The 21867-nt window shown below is 37.8% G+C and overlaps 1 long non-coding RNA gene across 1 annotated transcript in view; it reads left to right on the forward strand.

The window, feature by feature from the left end:
• Positions 1-4543, forward strand: part of LOC102397510 — a 95820-nt gene extending 91277 nt beyond the window's left edge. The window contains exon 4 of the long non-coding RNA XR_003109989.3: positions 4484-4543. This is a non-coding gene — a long non-coding RNA (uncharacterized LOC102397510). The remainder of the gene's footprint in view (positions 1-4483) is intronic.
• The last annotated feature ends 17324 nt before the right edge of the window (positions 4544-21867 follow it).

The following is a 21867-nucleotide window of genomic DNA, read 5'->3' on the forward strand; positions in this document are numbered from 1 at the left end:
TAAGAAACATGACTTCTCACTATTTCACCTTGATGTCCTAAATCCATAGAATTTGTTTTATTGAATGTCACAATGTAAACTGAACTACAGTTTTATCGTCTAGAATGACTTGACAGTGTTTGCAGCTTTTTCTCTCTCAATGTTAGCCTCTTCTGTCCATAGTATTTTCCAGGCAAGAATACTGGAGAGGGTTGCCATTTCCTTTTCCAGGGGATCTTCCTGACCCAGAGACTGAACTCTTGTTTCTTGTGTCTCCTGCATTGGCAGGTGAATTCTTTACCATTGCGCCACCTAGGAGCCCCACATATTCTATAAATATATGTATGTGACAGCATGTGATACCGTCACACGATACTGGCATGCTGACAGCACTAAATAAGTTTTGTTTACTCAAACAAGTTACTGTCTTCCCTGTTACCTTTGCTATACTTGCTATAGCAGTGATATTATTATTCAAAATATACCAGATAAAATTCATGAAACATCACTTTTATATCCTTACACTTGCTCTCCAAAGACCTATGTACTAGTCTAGATCTATAGCAGGTCATACAAGCATTAATAAAACTGCTTTCAAGATGATCTGATCTTCCATCTTAACCCACAACATCACTGTTGGAATAACCTCTCTCTGACTCTGCTTTTGCCATACTACAAACACCTTGGTTTTAAAATCTATGATACTTCTCTCTCTTTCTCTTTGTGTGTATATGTGTGTGTGTGTATATATATATATATATGAATATATAGTGAATCAAGAAAAGTAGAATTATATGATACAACATAGGTTTGGTGGTTAAAGAATCTGCCTGCAATACAGGAGACCTGGGTTTGATCCCTGGGTCAGGAAGATCCTCTGGAGAAGGGAATGGCTACCCATTCCAGTGTTCCTGCCTGGAGAATTCCATGGACATAGGAGCCTGGTGGCCTACAGTCCATGGGGTCAAAAAGAGTTGGACAGGACTGAGCGACTAACTCTTTCCTTTCTTCTCTTTGGTTCCTGGGCATCATTTGTAGTGTAAGGGAAACAGGGACCTTGGTTAACAGAGGTGATCCTCTGCTTGCTGACAGGTACTGAGTGGTGCCACACCACCAGCAAGGAGCAGCCTTCCTGTATCCTGCTTACACTGGGTGAACCTCTGGAGGGTCATACTTATTTCTGGGTCCTAAGTTTTGAGAAGGATACTTCAAATCAGTGGTTGACAAGTAATATTAACTCAGGTGGGTTGGACTCTGGAAAACACGTGAGTGATGGTTGAAAGAATTGGGCTGCTGCTGCTAAGTCGCTTCAGTCGTGTCTGACTCTCTGCTGCTAAGTCACTTCAGTCAAAAGAATTGGGCATTCAGAGTTTTTGAAAAGCTATCCTAGTGATTCTAAAGTGAAGCCAAGTTTTGAGAATCATTGTTCTAAACTAGTGATTCTCAAAGTATTGCCCTCGATGAGCTGCATCCTCTGTCTTCAGCCTACTGTCTTCACTTTTAATTCACAGATGGCTTGAGAGAGATGGGAGTACCAACGTAATCTTTCTGTCAGGACAGGAGATACGGGCTTGAGAGCCACTGGAATAGAAATGGCAGTGGAAACTAGCAGAATAGATGAATGGTCTGAAGGAACATTGCATGTACAGTGAGGAAATAACTACAAGGTTTGCAACTCAGGGAACACCCACAATTTGAGTTAGGAGGAGGAAGAAACACTGCTAGAGGAGAGACCTGGCACAGAGGCAGGACGAGACCATGGACACCCCAGTGGCTTCGAAGACAGGCTGACCAATCAGCAATGTCAGATGAGGCAGGCAATTGATTAGGCTGATCTAAGAAAAGGACAAAAGAGTTGGCTGGAAGAAAGTCATTGCTAACCTTTGACCAAGGAATTTAATATTGGGGTGGAGGAAAAAGTCAGACTATGGAGATTCAGAAGAGAATGGGAGGAGAAGAATGAGGTGCAGTAGGTATAAAAAATATTTTTTCAATACTGGTTGGGAAAGGAAGAAAGAGGGCAGTTAATGGGAGCAGCAGCCTCCAAGAAGCCAGTGTTAGGGAAGAAGTTTTCATATTTTAAGAACTAAAGGAAGAAGCCTTCAGTTCAGTTCAGTCGCTCAGTCGTCGTGTCTGACTCTCTGCGACCCCATGAACCGCAGCATGCCAGGCCTCCCTGTCCATCACCAACTCCCGGAGTCCACCCACACCCATGTCCATCGAGTCGGTGGTGCCATCCAACCATTTCATCCTCTGTTGTCCCCTTCTCCTCCTGCCCTCAATCTTTTGCAGCATCAGGGTCTATTCAAATGAGCCAGCTCTCCACATCAGGTGGCCAAAGTATTGGAGTTTCAGCTTCAACATCAGTCCTTCCATTGAACACCCAGGACTGATCTCCTTTTGGATGGACTGGTTGGACCTCCTTGCAGTCCAAGGGATTCTCAAGAGTCTTCTCCAACACCATAGTTTAAAAGCATCAATTCTTCGGCACTCAGCTTTGTTTATAGTCCAACTCTCACATCCATACATGACCACTGGAAAAACCATAGCCTTGACTAGACAGACCTTTGTTGGCAAAGTAATGTCTCTGCTTTTTAATATGCTGTCTAGGTTGGTCATAACTTTCCTTCCAAGGAGTAAGCGTCTTTTAATTTCATGGCTGCACTCACCATCTGCAGTGATTTTGGAGCCCAGAAAAATAAAGAAGCCTTCAGGAGACTGTATTTGTTGAAGTGGGAAGAAGACCTATCATGAGAACACAGAATAAAGTGAGGAGTAGAAAAGAAGTAAGAGGACTCAGAGTTGCCTTAGGAGTGGAAAAAGAAAAGAAACATAGAAGGATTTATATGGAAAAATGGTTTGTGAAGGTAAAGAGTGTAATAAATAGGTCATACTGGATGGCACCAAGCTTCTTTTTGAAGCAGGAGTAAAATCATTCACTAAGGCTTTAATTTCTTTTTTTTCTTTTTTGAATAAGAGACAGCAGAGGGTAAAGGTGCACAGAGATTTAGAAGAGGAAAAAAAGGATTGAGGAAAAAATGCATTTCTCAGAGGCTTAGCACTGGCTTTCACCTTACTTCCACATTTCTAGTTTGCATACTTCTATAATGTTAACTCTTGCCTGCTTGACTTAGAGTAACTTGACTTTTCAGTAGCTCTTTCCCCACACTCTCCATAATGGTCCATGGTCTTCAGAATTGGCCCTTAATCATCTTCTCAACTCAGTCTGCACTTTCTCCTTGCCTATCACTCCCATGGCTTTATCAAATTGGTTATCAAATTCAAAGGCAGCCCTAGTCTTTCTCTTGAATTCTAGATCTGTATTTAGCTGTCCACTGAACATTCAGTACCTCAGCTGCATAGTATTTTAAATCAATCTGATTCTTTATTTGCTTAACTGTGAACCAATGAAAACATGTTCCCCTGTCTTCAACACCCTGTCTGTCTTTACCACACTTACTTATGGTGGATTCCAAAGCAGGAAGCTATCAATGATCTCTTATTTCTCAATTCTGATAACTGATAATTGTCTAATTTTTAAAATTTTACTTTTCAAATATTGCATCTTTTCTAATTCTTAATTTGAAGTTCAGCCCTCCATTGTGCCTTACAATAAGCTTCTAATAGATCTCTCGGGTTCTAATAATATATTCCCTCTTTAAGTAGTCTCCATTTTATGACCAGAGATGTTATTATAAAATACAGATCCGTTTGTGTCTCTCACCTTTAATGACTATCCATTTCCTATTACTATGGTTTTCATAGTGTTTTCTGGAACCAAGGGTTCCATGGAGAGTTTTTTAAGAACTCCAAAATCAAATTATAAATATGATCTTGTATCACTGATGAAAATCTATTACTGTAGCATACATGGTACAGATGCACATGTTTGTGGTGAAACGTGTTCTAAATGTACTATTAGATCTCTGGAGAATCCAGAGAAAAATCCAAGAATATGCACCCATTATGTTTGAAGAATAATAAGTATGAAAACTGATATGGCGAGGAAACTTTCCAAACCAAAAGGGCAAAGTGTAAATATTGCCATTTTCTTTATTTTGCATGTCTTTGCATGCAATAAGAAAGGTTTATTACAAATAAACTACATAACACATGCATAACAGGAGGAAGTGCATACTTCTGAAACATCAAATAAAATGAGAAGAATGTGGAAAGATGTATTTGTACTTCTTGAATAAAAGTGATAGTAGCAAAAATACAGGAGTAGTGATATTTTTATAAAAGTGACTACTGAAAATATGTTTGAGGAATCATCCAAGTTGCACAGATAAGTATTAACTCTTAAGAAAATGTTTTCTTTTCAAAGCAGTTTTAGTTTATTATATTCAAATCACCAATTTTTATTTTATTTGGATGCAGAGAAATTGAATCCATCATATTATTTTTATTGAGGTCTATTTGATTTATAATGTTTCAGGTGTACAGTAAAGTGATTCAGATATATATACGTGTATTTACTTTTTCATATTCTTTTCCATTATAGGTTATTCAGTCAGTCAGTTCAGTCACTCAGTCGTATCCAACTCTTTGTGACCCCATGGACTGCAGCACACCAGGCTTTCCTGTCCATCACCAACTCTTGGAGCTTGCTCAAACTCATGTGCATCGAGTTGCTGATGCCATCACTTTATTGGTTATTACAAGATATTGAATACAGTTCCCTGTGCCATGCAGTAAATCCTTGTTTTTTATCTATTTTATATATAGTTGTGTGTATCTGCTAATCCCAAATTCCTAATTTATCCCTCCCCCTTTCTCCCCTTTGGTAAACCATAAACTTGTTTTCTGTATCTGTGAGTCTATTTCTGTTTTGTATGCAAGTTCATTTGTATCATCTTTTTAGATTCCACATGTAAGTGATATAATGTTTGTCTTTGACTTCATGAAGTATGATAATCTGTATGTCCATCTATGTTGGTGTAAATGATGTTATTTCATTCTTTTTTATGGCTGGATAATAATCCACATATATATCACATCTTCTTTATCCATTCATCTATTGATGGACATCTAGGTTGCTTCCAGCTATTGGCTATTGTAAATCATGGTGCTCTGAACACAGGGTGCATGTATCTTTTTGAATGAGAGTTTTCATCTTTTCTGGATTTACACTGAGAAATGAGATTGATGAATACTATGGTAACTCTATTTTTAGTTTGTAAAGGAACCTCTATACTGTTCTCCATAGTGGCTACACTGGTTTACATTCCCACCACCGTGTAGGAATGTTTTTTTTCTCTGTACCCTCTCTAGCACTTATTATTTGTACACTTCACGATGATGGCCATTCTGACCAGTGTGAAGTGATACCTCATTTTAATTTGCATTTCTCTAATAATTGGTGATGTGAAGTGTCATTTCATGTGCCTGATAACCATCTGTATGTCTTCTTTGGGTAAATGTTTATTGAGGTCTTCTGGTCATTTTTCTGTTGGGTTGTTTTTGTTTTAGGTTTTTTTTTTAATATCAAGCTGTATAAGCTGTTTGTGTTTTTGGAAATTAATCCCTCATCTGTCACATAATTTGCAAATATTTTCTCCCATTCCATAGATTTTTGTTTTGTTTATGGTTTCCTTTGCTGTGCAAAAGCTAAGTTTAATTAGGTCCCATTCATTTATTTTTGCTTTTGTTTTTATTACTGTAGGCGATGGATGCAAAAAAAATACTACAGCAATTTATGTCAGAGTGTTCTGCCTATGATTTCCTCTAGGGGTTTTATAATATCTGGTCTTACGTTTGGGTCTTTAATACATCTTGAGTTTATTTTTGTATATAGTGTTAGAGAATGTTCTAATTTAATTCTTTTACATGTAGCTGTCTAGTTCTCCCAATGTGACTTATTGAAGACAGAATCTTTTCTGCATTGTGTGTTCTTGCCTTCTTTGTCATAGGTTAATTGACTGTAAATGTATGGGTTTATTTCTGAGCTTTCTTTTTTTAAATTAATTTTAATTGGAATATAGTTGCTTTACAATGCTGTGTTAGTTTCTGAAAAGTGAAAGTGTTAGTTGCCCAGTCGTGTCCAACTCTTTGCAACCCCATGGTCTGTAGCTTGCCAGGCTCCTCTGTCCATGGGATTCTCCAGGCAAGAATACTGGAGTGGGTAGCCATTTCCTACTCCAGGGGATCTTCCTGACCCAGGGGTCAAGCCCTGGTCTCCTGCATTGCAGGCAGATTCTTTACCATCTGAGCCACCGGGGAAGCCCATGTTCATTTCTATCGTATAGCAAAATGAATCAGCCATACTTATATGTATATACCCTCCCTTTTGGACTTCCTTTCTATTCAGGTCACCAAGCTGCATTAAGTAGAGTTCCCTGTACTATACAGTATTTCTCATTAGTTATCTGTTATATACACAGTATCAATAGTGTATATGTGTCAATCCCAGTCTCCAGTTCCTCTTGCTCCCTTTCCCCCTTGGTATCCATACATTTGTTCTCTATGTCTGTGTCTCTGTTTCAACTTTGCACACAGTATCATCTGACCTTTTTTTTTTATATTCCACCTATCTGTATTAATATACAATATTTGTTTTTCTCTTTCTGACTTATTTCACTCTGTATGACACTCTCTAGATCCATCCACATCTCTACAAATGATACAATTTTGTTCCTTTTTATGGTTGAGTAATATTCCTTTGGGCTTCCCTGGTGGCTCAGATGGTGAAGAATCTGCCTGCAATGCAGGATACCTGGATTTGGTCCCTGGGTCAGGAAGATCCCCTGGAGAAGAGAATGGCTGCTCACTCCGGTGTTCTTGTCTGGAAAATTCCATGGTCAGAGGAGCATGGCAGGCTATATAGTCCATGGGGTCACAAAGAGTTGGACACCACTGAGTGACTCACATGCATATCACAATGTTCCCGTGTATATACGTACCACACCTTCATTATCTGTTCTCTGTTGATGGACATTTAGGTAGGTTCCATGTCCTGGCTATAAATAGTGCTGTAAATAGTGCTGCTGTGAACTTTGCAGTTGCATGTATCTTTTTAAATTATGGTTTTAGGCTGGGTATAGGCTCAGTATTGGGATTGCTGGGTCATATAGTAGTTCTATTTTTAGTTTTAAGAAACTAAAATCATGCTATTTTCCATAGTGGCTGTATTAGTTTATAGTCCCACCTATTTCTGAGCTTTCTATTCTGTTCCATTGATCTAGTGTCTCTTTTTGTTTCAGGATCTTACTGTTTTGATTACTGTAGATTGTAGTATTGTTTGAAGTCAGGGAGCTTGATTCTCCCAGCTCTAATCTTTCTCAGAATTGTTTTGGCTACTGGGGGTCTTTTGTGTTTCTATGCAAATTAAAAAAATTTTGTTCCAGTTCTGTGAAAAATGTCATTGGTAACTTGATAGGGATTGCTTTGAATCTGTAGATTGCTATGGGTAGTATGATCATTTTAAAATATTGATTCCTCCAGTCCCAGGATGAGTGGTATATCTTTCCATCTGTTTGTGTCATCTTTAATTTCTTTCATTAGCATCTAATAGTTTTTGGAATACAGTTCTTTTGCTTTCTTGGGTAGGTTTATTCCTAGGTATTTTCTTCTTTTTGATGTAACGGTATGTGGATTGTTTCCATAATTTCTTTTTCTTATAGTGCATTATTAATATATAGACATTAAACAGACTTTTGTAAATTGACTTTGTATCCTGCCTCTTTACTGAATTCACTGATGAGCTCTAATAGTTTTCTGATAGCAATGTTAGATTTTCTATGTATAGTGTCATGTCATCTGCACACAATGACAGTTTTACTTCTTCCTTTCCAATTTGGATTCCTTTTATTTTCTTATTTCCTTTTCTTCTCTGATTGCTGTGGCTAGGACTTCCAAAACCATGTAGAATAAAAGTAGCCAGAGTGGATATCTTTGTTTTGTTCCTGATCTTAGAAGGAAGGCTTTCAGCTTTTCACTGTTGAGTATGATGTTAGTTGTAGATTTGTCATGTATGAACTGCTTCCCTCCTTGAAGTGGTCATAGCAGGAATGGAATTAGGAGTAGAGCTTGAAGGGGAGACATGATCCACCAAGGGAGAAGGAGCAAATGGTGAAGAGAACATGTCCTGCCATGTGCATTCTGTATGGCTTTTCACAGATTACTTAATCCCTTTTAATCTGATTTCATTAGCTGTAAAATGAGGTTAATAAAAACACAATTTGGCCTGTTCTTTTTCAGGGGGAAAAAAAAAAAGCCTCTAGGAAGGCTTCTAACCCAGTTCCTGGCACTTACTAGGAGCAACAGTTTACTCTCCTGACAGCCAGAGCATTTGCATTTCTTTCTTTTCCCTTCCTTGCTCTGCCTGGACATTAGTTGATGCCACTTCCTTAGGCTGCTCACATTGCATCTCCATGCAAAGCTGTCAGGGACTCACTGCAACTGAATTGTTTCCCCCTCATCAGGGTGGGCACCTCTACTGAAAGCAAACTCTGTTTCTTGGTAGAATGAAAAAGAAACTGGCCACATCATCATCGTTATTACTTTTTGAAGCACGAATTTAGAAGGTCTTGTAGACTCCCTGAAAAAGGCATCATCTTTTTACTCACTGTTTTCATTATTTTATTCCTCAAGCAAACATTTTAGACAATTAAAACAAGTTGGTTTCAAGCTTTTCAGTGTTTCAATTAAGATTTTTATGTTCAGTATTCAGTGGTATGTAATTTTGGAAGTATGATGCCAATTTTAATTAATTTTCATAGGTTTGCTAATTAAAACAATTAAGATGTAGGCCTTATGCTTTGGAAAAATAATTGGAGGAACTCTTGAACATTATCCTTGAGGTTTCACACAAGCATGAAATGGTGTAAATTTGTTTTAAAAATAGCTGGAAACCCAAAAGAAGTAATTATAACATCAAAGTTGTGTCTGCATCTATCTTTTAAAAAAATTATAGTAGATAAAATTTTCCTTGAGTTTCTGGAAGCTGATTCTGCCTCTGTGTTCATGGTGGTAATAATAATTAGGAGTAACACTAAACAAATTTTCAATAACAGCATGACACGGAAACTTTAAACTTTGGAGATAAATGTCAACAAGACAAAGTACTGAGAGATGAAAAAATGAGAGAACAAATACAGAAAGCCCAAAGGAATGGAAGGAGGAATATGTAATGTAAATTAATAATCCTATTGCCAACAGGATACAGTCCTTGAGATAAATGGGTTTCCAACTTTTTTGAAGTCACAGATCTTTAGAGTCAAAGCACACTTCCTAGAAGGTTCACACAGAACATAATTCTTAATAGTAGTAGTAATATGATAGTGTATATGAAAAGAAAAATGAACAAGAAGCAGGAATACTCAAACTGTTTAGCAAAGTGGTTAAATGCAAGAACTCTGGTGTCACAGTATCTAGGTTTTAATCTTTGCTCTGCCTCTAAAATAGGTGTAGTAAAACCTATCCCAAAGGGTCATTGTAGGGACTAAATGAGTTATTATATGTAAATCACTTAGAACAATATTCTATCCAAAATAAAGATTAGTTATATTTATAAATATCCTCACAAATATTTAAAATATGAAAAATTAGTAATTTCTGCAAGCAATCTCCCCATTGTTTAGTTTCTCCATATGTTGTTATACAATCTTGGCAGAGGCCCAGAGTTTTGGCAAACAATGATTTAAAATCTCAGTATAGTTTTGCCAAACATCAAAACGAATCCGCCACAGGTATACATACGCTCCCCATCCTGAACCCTCCTCCCTCCCCACACCATCTGTTTCAGGTTTAAAAATAAAATTAAATTAAAAGAAAAAAAAAATAAAATCTCAGTATATTTATCAGGGGTCATAAAAATGTTGATACCCTTTGATTCAATAATTTTGCCTTAAGGAACCTAGTTGAAGGAAATAATAAAAATGAAAAAAGTATTAACAAAATTATTCACCACAGCATTATGTAGGAATAAAAATTAAAATTAAATGTCAGAAAATAGGGGAATAAATAAGGATTCTTTACATAGATGATGACATATTTAAAAGGTACAATATATACTAGCTTAAAAAATGTTGGCCTCTGGCTATCTTTCATAATGAATGTTAATTACATGCACAAATGCTGATGGTATAGTGGTGAGAGAGCTCAGCAAAATATATAGTTGTATTTATAGTCTGATCCTCACTTTAGAAATATGTCTAGAACATACCTTTGAAAATGTAGTTAATAACATTGTTTCAGAGGGTTAGAACAAAGGTCATCAAACCTTTTCTGTAAAGTGCTGGCTGATGTAAACATTTTAGGTTTTGTAGACCGTAGAGTTTCTGTCATAACTACCAGACTGCTGTGGTGGTGTGGAAAGCAGCCGTAATTAACAGTCAACAGATGGGGGGGCGGGGCGGGGTGCTGTGTTCCAATAAAACTTAATTTACAAAAAATAGGCTTGCTGGCCATAATTTGTCAACCTCTAGGTTAGATTTGCAGATGCATTTATCCTTTTTAAATATTTTTCTCAATTTTCCAAAGTGAGAAAAGGATAAATTACTTTCACACTAAAAAATTAAAACAATGTGTTATAAAAAGCAAAATATCCTCTGCTATAAAGAATAAGAGATACCATCAGTTCAGTTCAGTCACTCAGTCATGTCTGACTCTGCGACTCCATGGACTGCAGCATGCCAGGCCTCGGTCCATCACCAACTTCTGGAGCCTAATCAAACTCCCGTACATTGAGTCAGTAATGCCATCCAACCGTCTTATCCTCTGTTGTCCCCTTCGCCTCCCACCTTCAATCTTTCCCAGCATCAGGATCTTTTCAAATGAGTTAGTTCTTCACATCAGGTGGCCAAAGTATTGGAGTTGCAGCTTCAGCATCAGTCCTTCCAGTGAATATTCAGGACTGATTTCATTTAGATTGAACTGATGTGATCTCCTTGCAGTCCAAGAGACTCTCAAGAGTCTTCTCCAGCACCACAGTTCAAAAGCATCAATTCTTCGGAACTCAGCTTTCTCTATAGTTCAACTCTCACATCCATACATGACTACTGGAAAAACCATACCTTTGACTAGACGGGCTTTTGTTGGCAAAGTAATGTCTCTGCTTTTTAATATACTGTCTAGGTTTGTCATAGCTTTTCTTCCAAGGAGCAAGCATCTTTTAACTTCATGGCTGCAATCACCATCTGCAGTGATTTGGGAGGGGAGCCCCCCAAAAATAAAGTTAGCTGCTATTTCCATTGTTTCCCCATCTATTTGCCATGAAGTGATGGGACCAGATGCCATGATCTTAATTTTCTGAATATTGAGTTTAAGCCAACTTTTTCACTCTCCTCTTTTACTTTCATCAAGAGGCTTTTTAGTTCCTCTTCACTTTCTGCCATAAGAGTGGTGTCATCTGCATATCTGAGGTTACCGATATGTCCCCTTGCAATCTTGATTCCAGCTTGTGCTTCATCCAGTCCAGCATTTCTCATGATGTACTCTGCATGTAAGTTAAATAAGCAGGGTGACAATATACAGCCTTGATGTACTCCTTTTCCTATATGGAACCAGTCTGTTGTTCCATGTCCAGTTCTAACTGTTGCTTCTTGACCTGAATGCAGATTTCTCAGGAAGCAGGTTAGGTGGTCTGGTATTCCCATCTCTCTCAGAATTTTCAACAGTTTATTGTGATCCACACATTCAAAGGCTTTGGCATAGTCAATAAAGCAGAAGTAGATGCTTTCCTGGAACTCTTTTGCTTTTTTGATGATTCAGCGGATATTGGCAATTTGATCTCTGGTTCCTCTGCTCTTTCTAAATACAGCTTGAACATCTGGAAGTTCTTGGTTCACGTACTGTTGAAGCCTTGCTTGCAGAATTTTGAGCATTGCTTTGCTAGCGTGTGAGACGAGTGCAATTGTGCAGTAGTTTGAACATTCCTTGGCATTGACTTTCTTTGGGATTGGAATGGAAACTCACCTTTTCCAGTCTTGTGGCCACTGCTGAGTTTTCCAAATTTGCTGGCATATTGAGTGTAGCACTTTCACAACATCATCTTTTAGGAATTGAAATAGCTCAGCTGGAATTCCATCCCTCCACTAGCTTTGTTCATAGTGATGCTTCCTAAGGCCCACTTGACTTCGCCTTCAGGATGTCTGGCTCTAGGTGAGTGATCACACCATTGTGATTATCTGGGTCATGAAGATATTTTTGTATAGTTGTTCTGTGTATTCTTGCCACCCTTAATATCTTCAGCTTCTTTTAGGTCCATATCATTTCTGTCTTTTATTGTGCCCATCTTTGCATGAAATGTTCCTTTGGTATCTCTAATTTTCTTGAAGAGATCTCTAGTCTTTCCCATTCTATTGTTTTCCTCTATTTCTTTGCATTGATCACTGAGGAAGGCTTTCTTAATCTCTCCTTGCTATTCTTTGGAACTCTGCATTCAAATGGATGTATCTTTCCTTTTCTCTTTTGCCTTTCACTTCTCTTCTTTTCACAGTTATTTGTAAGGCCTCCTCAGATAGCCATTTTGCCTTTTTGCATTTCTTTTTCTTAGGGATGGTCTTGATCACTGCCTCCTGTACAGTGTCATGAACCTCTAGCCATAGTTCTTCAGGCACTCTATCAGATCTAATCCCTTGAATCTCTTTGTCACTTCCATTGTATAATTGTAAGGGATTTGATTTAGGTCATATCTGAATGGTCTAGTGGTTTTCCTTACTTTCTTCAATTTAAGTTTGAATCTGGCAATAAGGTGTTCATGATCTGAGCCACAGTCAGCTCTCAGTCTTGTTTTTGCTGAGTGTATAGAGCTTCTCCAACTTTGGCTGCAAAGAATATAATCAATCTGATTTCGGTATTGACCATCTGGCGATGTCCATGTGTAGAGTCTTCTCTTGTGTTGTTGGAAGAGGGTGTTTGCTATGACCAGTGTGTTCTCTTGGCAAAACTCTTATTAGCCTCTTCCCTGCTTCATTCTGTACTCCAAGGCCAAATTTGCCTTTTACTCTAGGTATTTCTTGACCGTACTTTTGCATTCCAGTGCCCTATAATGAAGAGGACATCTTTTTTGGGTGTTTGTTCTGGAAGGTCTTGTAGATCTTCATAGAACCATTCAACTTCAGCTTCTTCAGCATTACTGGTTGGGGCATAGACTTGGATTACTGTGTTATTGAATGGTTTGCCTTACAAACAAATAGAGATCATTCTGTTGGTTTTGAGATTGAATCCAAGTACTTCATTTTGGACTCTTTTGTTGACTATGATGGCTACTCCATTTCCTCTAAGGTATTCTTGCCTACAGTAGTAGACATAATGGTCATCTGAGTTAAATCCACCCATTTCAGTCCATTTTAGTTCGCTGATTCCTAAAATGTCATTGTTCACTCTTGCCATTTCCTGTTTGACCACTTCCAATTTGCCTTGATTCATGGACCTTACATTCCAGGTTCCTATGCAATATTGCTCTTTACAGCATTGGACTTTACTTCCATCACCAGCCATATCCACAGCTGGGTGGTGGTGTTGCTTTGGCTCCCTCTCTTCATTCTTTCTGGAGTTATTTCTCCACTGATCTCCAGTAGCATATTGGGCACCAACCGGCCTGGGGAGTTCATCTTTCAGTGTCCTGTCTTTTTGCCATTTCATAATGTTCATGGGGTTCTCAAGGCAAAAATACTGAAATGGTTTGCCATTCCCTTCTGCAGTGGACCACGTTTTGTCAGAACTGTCCACCATGACCCTTCTGTTTTGGGTGACCCTACATGGCATGGCTCATATATATTGTTAGAAAATGGCTATTATAGACTTCTGTGATTTAAAAATTCATATCAGATCAACCTCAGAAATGACATGCTTAAAAATAAAAGCCTCCAATCATTGCATGGTAAACTTAAAGTCCAAATATTTTATGTAGGCTCTAAGGCCCCAAAAGACCTGACCTCTGGCTCTATCTCCCAGTTCATGTCTTACCACTCTCTCCCTTGGTCACTTGCTCCAGTAATGCTTGCGTTGATATGGGGCCCTGGGATTTAGCATTTAATGCAGACTTGAATAAACAGACTGTTATCATTGTAAGAAGACTCTGCGTACAAATCCAAGAGCCCTGGAAATGACTGAAAAAAATTACTCAGGCTTCTAAATTCTTTTTAAAAACCTGGTATTTTTATTGCATACACAAAATAGTCTAATATTTTATTGGTTTTCTTTATTTTTCATCCAGTCCACACAAATTTAAAGGATTCAACTAAAATACCAGCTAGCCTCAGATTTTATTTTTGAACTTAGAAAAACTAAAATTTTATAAAGCACAATAGATAATTTAAAAAAATTAATTAATTTAGGCTGCACTATGTCCTCCTTGCTGCATGTGTGCCTTCTCTAGTTGCAGTGATTGGGGCTTCTCTTGGTGTGGAACACTGGGCTCTGGAGCGTGTGGGCTCAGTGGTTGCTGTTTGCTGTCTCTAGAGCACGGGCTCGCTAATTCTGGTGCAGAGGCTTAGATTCATATACATATATACATATGTCATCAGAGAAGGCAATGGCACCCCACTCCAGTACTTTTGCCTGGAAAATCCCATGGATGGAGGAGCCGGGTAGGCTGTAGTCCATGGGGTCGCTAGAGTCGGACACGACTGAGTGACTTCACGTTCACTTTTCACTTTCATGCATTGGAGAAGGAAATGGCAACCCACTCCAGTGTTCTTGCCTGGAGAATCCCAGGGACGGCAGAGCCTGGTGGGCTGCCGTCTATAGGGTCGCACAGAGTCGGACACGACTGACGCGACTTAGCAGCAGCAGCAGCATACATGTGTCATATATCTATATGAATATATACTTATATCTATCAAACTTTTAAAATTCTCACGAAGCAGGTAAAAGGAATGTCTGGTTTTATGTTGTATTTCTTGTATTATGAGAAATTTAAGTACATTCAAGTATGTTTAAAAGCCATTTATGTTTACTAGTTTCATGACCTTAGATTTTCTGTTATCCTTTAGTTGTCTTTTTGTGTGTGTGTGTATTGTAAGACTTTTACTATGTTATGGAAATTAGCTTTTGTCTGTCATATGCTGCAAATAAGTTTTCTATTTTGGTTTTTGATTTTATTTATTATTTACTTACTTTGCAATGGAGAAATTAAAAAAAAAAAAGGTCAAATTCTTAGATCTTTGAAGTATTCTGAAATTTAAATCATGCTTTGAAAGATCTGTTCTGCTCCAAGATTATTGTTGTTCAGACACTAAGTTGTGTCTGACTCTTTGTGACCCCATGAACTGCAATATGCCAGGCTTCCCTGTCCTTGACTATCTCCCAGAGTTGACTCAAACTCGTGTCCATTGAGTTGGTGATATCCAACCATCTCATCCTGTGTTGCCCCCTTCTGTCATTTTTTTCCCCTTAGATCTTTGCTTTATTTGGGATTTATTTTATAGTGAGGAGTGATAGAAAATTACATACCACATTCTTCTGCTAATTTAGTCAGGCAAGAGTCTCTGATTACCGAATGATACAACCTGGTTTCTTTAAACTATCAGGTATTTACCACTCAAAATACTCTGTAAAACCATACAACAAAATAACTTAATATTAACATGTAACAAGATGCTTTCAATGAGTTATTTAGAGTAGTTATTTTCTGAACTTCTTTCAAATACTACCTCTGTAACTTTTAAAAAATTTTTATTTATTTTTGGCTGTGCTGGGTGTTCATGGCTGTGCAGGCTTTTCTCTAGTTGAAGCAAGCAGGGACTACGCTCTAGTTGTGATACGTGGACCTCTCATTTTGGTGCTTCACTTGGTGCAGAGCATAGGCTCTCAGATGCGCAGGCTTTTGCAGCTGTGACACGTGGGCTCGCTAGTTGTGGCTCCTGGGGCTCTAGAACCACGGGCTCAGTAGCTGTGGTACATGGGCTCAGTGCTCCACCAGATATGGGATCCTCCTGGACCAGGGATCAAAACCATGTCTCCTGCACGGACAGATGGATTCTTTACTACTGAGCCACCAGGAAAGCCCTACCTCTGTAATATTTGACATTTCCACATTAAATCCTATAATAATATTTCCTTAATACTTTAAATTACCTCTTTTTATGTTAGTAATTTTATTGAAAAAGGAAATTTTATATTATAATTTAGTATTTTAAATTTCTGAAAGCATACTAAAATAAATAAATACTGAAATACATTTTTAGCTATATACACTGATGTCTCCACACTGGAAAATGGTGATCTAGTTAAATATAGAAGTTAGGAGCTCCGTAAAATGAAATATTGGGATGAATGACAGAAATTTTGAGTTTTTAAAAATGATTTTATTTATTTATTTAATTTTGGCTGTACTGGGTCTTCACTGCTGTGCAGGCTTTTCTCTAGTTGTGGTAAGCAGGGGGCTACTCTCTAATTTTATTGTGTCTTCCCTTGTTGTAGAGCATGGTCTCCAGGGCACACGGGCTTCAGTAGTCGTAGCTCCCCAGCTCTAGAGCACAGGCTCAATAGTTGTGGCACGTGGGCATAATTGCTCCATGGCATTTGGGATCTTCCCAGACCAGGGATCAAAATTATGTCTCCTGCATTGGCAGGTAGATTCTTTACCACTGAGCCACCAGGAAAGCCCCTTAATTCTTATACTTGAAGTGTAACTGGTCAGGCAAATACTGTACACATACACTCACATATATACACAGTAAGTTTAGTAAGTTTTTCTAAAACTTACTAAAACAAAAGTAAATAGAAAAGCTAAGTCTGCGTCTCTGGATGAAACAGTCTCTATAACAGTAAAGAAGCACATCCCACTGTTTAAGTTTAGCTCTCTGCAGATTAAAACATGTACCACTATATCAAAAATAATGCAGTAAGATGACCATAGAATATTTCATTTTGCCTAGTTTTTGAAAATGGATAGCTTCCACATTAATTCCAGGTAGTACAGGCTTTTTAAGAATGGGCTTTCCTTGTGGCTCATCTGGTTAAGAATCCGCCTGCAATGCGGGAGACCTGGGTTTGATCTCTGGCTTGGGAAGATCCCCTGGAGAAGAATACCTACTCCAGTATTCTGGCCTAGAGAATTCTATGGACTGTATAGTCCATGGGGTTGCAAAGAGTGAGATGTGACTGAGCAACTTTCACTCACAGGCTTGAGAATGATAATAATAACCCTACTTGATTCCAGCTGAGTCCCTAGACATATAGAATAAATATATTATATATATATATATATAAATATAAAAATTTATCTGGTGAAGATAAATCCTTTTGACCATATACTTATGTTTTATATTACTCTATATCAACAAGTAGATGATTATTTGACAACTTATATTCAAACAATAGGATTTAAGTAATTAGTGAGATAATCTGAGGACTATAGTACTATATAGATTCCTGGAGAAGAGGGTTACTGAAGAAGAGGATGTTAGTTTTGAGTCAGACTATATGTACAGCCACTAAGTGAACAAGGAGTTCTGCTGGGTTGTTCAGTGATAACTACAGTTTAGGAAAAAAAAAAAAAAAAAAGGGCTTTAAGTGGCAATTAATCCTGTAAAATCTCCCAGATATCTAATAGTGTGTATTCAGGGCATGATACTATTTTGTGTTCTTGCCTCCTCAAAAATGAAAACAAAAGTTGCTAATATTTAGTAAATGATATGCTTACTATGTACCAGGTGTCTTAAAAATTGCATCTCATTTAATGCTCATGATATTTCCTCTATATTAGAGATGAGAAACTGGAGTCTCTGGGAAGTAATCTTGCCCAAGTTAAACAATTAGAAAGTAGAAAAACTTTGAGTAAAACTCAGGCTTCCCTGGTTGCTCAGCTGGCAAAGAATTCTGCAATGCAGGAGACCCCAGTTTGATTGCTGACAGGGTAAGATTCCCTGGAGAAGGGATAGGCTACTCACTCCAGTATTCTTGGGCTTCCCAAGTGACTCAGATGGTAAGGAATCTACCTGCAATGCAGGAGACCTGGGTTCAATCCCTGGGTTGGGAAGATTCTCTGGAGAGGGGAACAGCTACCCACTCCAGTATTCTGGCCTGGAGAATTCCATGGATCTGGTCTCTTCAGATTCATTAAAGTGGCTCAGATGGTAAAGAATCTGCCTGCAATGCCGGAGACCCGGATTTGATCCCTGGATCAGGAAGATCCCCTGGAGAAGGGAATGGCAGCCCACTCCAGTATTCTTGCCTGAAGCATTCCATGGACAGAGGAGTGTGGTAGGCTACAGTCCATGGGGTCGAAAAGAGTTGAACACAACTGAGCAACTACACATTCACTTTCAGGCCCTTAAAAGATCAAGTGTTAACCATGACAGCATGGTTCTTTCCCTATCAGTCTAGCTCCTTCCAAATCCTGAGACTAACCCTTCTTCTGTCTCAGAAGGTAAACCTGGTCAGAATAAAGCACCTGGATCTCACATGCAGTCCCTCTCCTGGCAGGAGGAAGGAGAGCAGTTCAAGGAGCCGAGTCTGGCTTTTACTTAGGAAGGATGGTGATGATAATTGGGGTAAATTGTTTTTTTGTTTTTGTTTTTTTTAAACAAATCTGCAGGAGTTACATAAAACCAGTATCTCAAAATAAAAAGTTTTAGACTTTTGTAATAAGTAGTCTGTCATTCAGACCATAAGTATTTATTTATCATCCATGGGGGTGCAGAGCTCTGTATTAGCTTCCTGTACCCCTTCACCCATCCTCCCCACCCCCATTTAGTTCAAATAATTCATGCAGTCTGGGCTGAAAAGAAACAAACAACATATGCAGGATTTCATTTCATAAATCCCCCTGTGGGGCGTTGACTGGCAGCTCACTTCCCTGGGGTGTATAGAACACTTACACTAATGTAAAATATGAGAATATCAAATGAAATGTTTATGGAGAAGTTTCTAAGCTGCTACAGAAATTCTTCGTAGAAATTTGTTGCCAGGATTCCCCAAAATTAAAGAGAAATATCCTAATTAGAGTCAGCAAAAGAAAAAAAAATTTGTTAGCATTTCCCAGAAGATCACAATGTGCTATTCTAAAGGTGATTCTCAGATAATTCTGAGAAATAAGTTATCTGGTTCTATAAAACAGTAGTCAGTCAAAGGTAGTTACTCAGTGAGGACGTGGAAAAAAGGGAACCCTTGTGTACTGTTGGTAGAAATGTAAGTTGGTACCGCCACTTTCCATACAGTGGAAAACTGTATGGAGGTTTTTCAAAAAATTAAAAATATGATCCAACAATTCCACTTTTGACTGTTTATCCAAATAAAACAAAAACACTAACTGGAAAAGGTATATGCACTCCTATGTTCATTGCAACATTATTTACAACCCAAATGTGGAAACAACCTAAGTGTCCATCAGTGGATGAATGGATAAAGAAGATGTGGCATATATATGTGTATATATATACACACAATGCAATATTATGAGCTATAAAAAAGAACTCCGACTCTCTGTGATCCCATGGACTGTACCCTGCCAGACTCCTCTGTCCGTGGAGTTTTCCAGGCAAGAATATTGGAGTGAGTTGCCATTTCTTTCTCCAGGGGATCTTCTTGAGCCAGGGATCAAAGCTGGGTCTCCTGCATTGCAGGCAAATTCTTTACTGTTTGAGTAGGGAAGCCCATAAAAAAGAACTGAATCTTGCCACTTGCAACAACATAGATGGAACTTGAGGGCATTATGCTAAGTGAGTAAGTCAGAGAAAGACAATTACCATATGATTTCACTTACACATGAAATCTAAAAAACAAGAGAACCAGCAAAACAAAGCAGAAACAGATTCATAGATACAGAAACAAACTGGTAGTTGCCAGAGGAGAGGGAGTTGGGGGTGCAAAAAAGGGGACTAAAAGATACAGAATTGCATTTATAAAATAAGTCATGGGGATGTAAAGTACAGAATAGGAAAAAATAAGATTGCAACAATCTTGTACCGTGACAGGTTGTTACTGGACTTACTGTGATGATCATTTCAAAATGTATATAAATGTTACAATGGAATATTTCTTGGCCATAAAAATGGGCTCATTTGTAGTGATGTGGGTGGACCTAGGGTCTGTCATACAGAGTGAAGTAAGTCAGAAAAACAAATGTCTTATATTAACGCATATATATGGAGTCTAGAAAAATGGTAAAGATGAATCAATGTGCAGGGCAGAAATAGAGACATAGATGCAGAGAAGAGATGTGGACATCGCAGAGGGAGAGAAGGGTGGGATGAACTGGGAGAGTAGGATTGACATGTATACACTACCACGTGTAAAATGGATAGCTAGTGGGAAGCTGCTATGAAACACAGGGCGTTCAACTGAGTACTCTGTGATGATACATGGGTGAGGTAAGTGGGAGGGAGGGCCAGGAGGGAGGGGACATATGACATGTATACATATAGCTGGTTCCCTTTGTTGTACAGCAGAAACTAACACAGCATTGTAAAGCAATTACATTTCAATTAAAAAAGAAAAAATGTATAAATATTGAATTACTATGAGGTGCACCTAAAATTAGTATGATATCGTACATCAATTATACTTCAATTTAAAAAGCAGTTTCGTAAACGTTTTACAGTATATGGAGAATAGGCTTGAGAGATCTAGGTTCTAAACTCTGATCCATCCCTTATTAATTGACTAATCATGTCAAATAAAGAAGTCTCTGAGAAACAATGTCCACATTTGTTAAAGTAGGGATAATATCTATCTCAGGGGAACAGTTATGGGGATTAAATGAAGTAATGACCAATGTAAAACACATAGCAGACTCTCTGGCACTTAGAAAGTGCTCAACAAATATTAATTCCTTTCCCCTTTTGCATCCCTCATAGTTAAAACATACTGATCACTTACCTATTTACTTGATTTCTATTTCACAAGCAAAAGTTACAGGGGAAAGCCAAATCTTAAAGACATCAAGGTAGTCATATATTTCTTATAGTGAAATTTGCATTATAGACATCTTTGATACAGGGTTGAAGTTTCTTTGCAGAACACATTAGGATGTCATGTAATCTAGTCTGTAGAAAAATAAAGGACATTTCAAGAGTGGCTCCATTGTATAATTTTTATGAGTATTATCATCAAAGTGATCTTTGATCATATACAAATTTTCATTTCATTATGTTCATAATTAATTTTTTATATTCATAGAGGTACCACAAATGTTTTGTTAATTTACTTTTTAAAAGCTATTGTAAGGTATAGTGTATAACAATCATGGAATAATAATCATAGAACAATAATTATAAATAATATATTATCTAAAATACAGCACTTATCACATACAGGTATCTGATATGTGCATTTAACTGCTTTACCTCATTTAATACAACAACCCAGAGAGAAGGTATTATTATTATCCTGTTTGACAGATGAGAAACAGACACAGAGTGACTAAGTACCTGAGAACTAAAGTAGATATGTATAGTAGGAAACAAAGGAGGGGAGAAGAAAATCTGTTGCTTATTATAAAATTTAGCCTTTCTAAATTCACAACTAAAATTAGAGGCTATTTGGTGTTTTTGTTAGTTCCTTGAACTATTTGAACTGTTGCCCTATCAAGGACCTTCTTCCTGTGATAGTTTGGATTTGTTTTCTTTGTCACAGACTGTTTATAATAAATATTCGGATGAAATCTAAAGAAAACTGAATAAAAATATTTTTGTATGCAGTACAAATACTTACATTTTTAAAGAAGTACTCCAATGATTGAACAATTTTTTTTAAAAGTTATTTCCCAGATCCTTGGGTTTGTATGCAGAGTCTTTATATGAGAAGAAGTTAGTGGTACCACTGTTAGGTCATATGTGGATCTGGAGTTGTGGACTGTAAAGGTTAATAAGACATAATCCTGCCTGCAGTGAATGGGGTACTTAGGTTAGCAATATCAGTTATTTGATTTCCTGAAACATTCTGCTAGATAACATGGTTATATCCGTACTATTTGGAAAATGACCTGTTCATAGGTTC

The sequence above is a fragment of the Bubalus bubalis genome, chromosome 1 (genome assembly GCF_019923935.1).
Source record: "Bubalus bubalis isolate 160015118507 breed Murrah chromosome 1, NDDB_SH_1, whole genome shotgun sequence".
NCBI classification, from domain to species: Eukaryota; Metazoa; Chordata; class Mammalia; order Artiodactyla; family Bovidae; genus Bubalus; species Bubalus bubalis.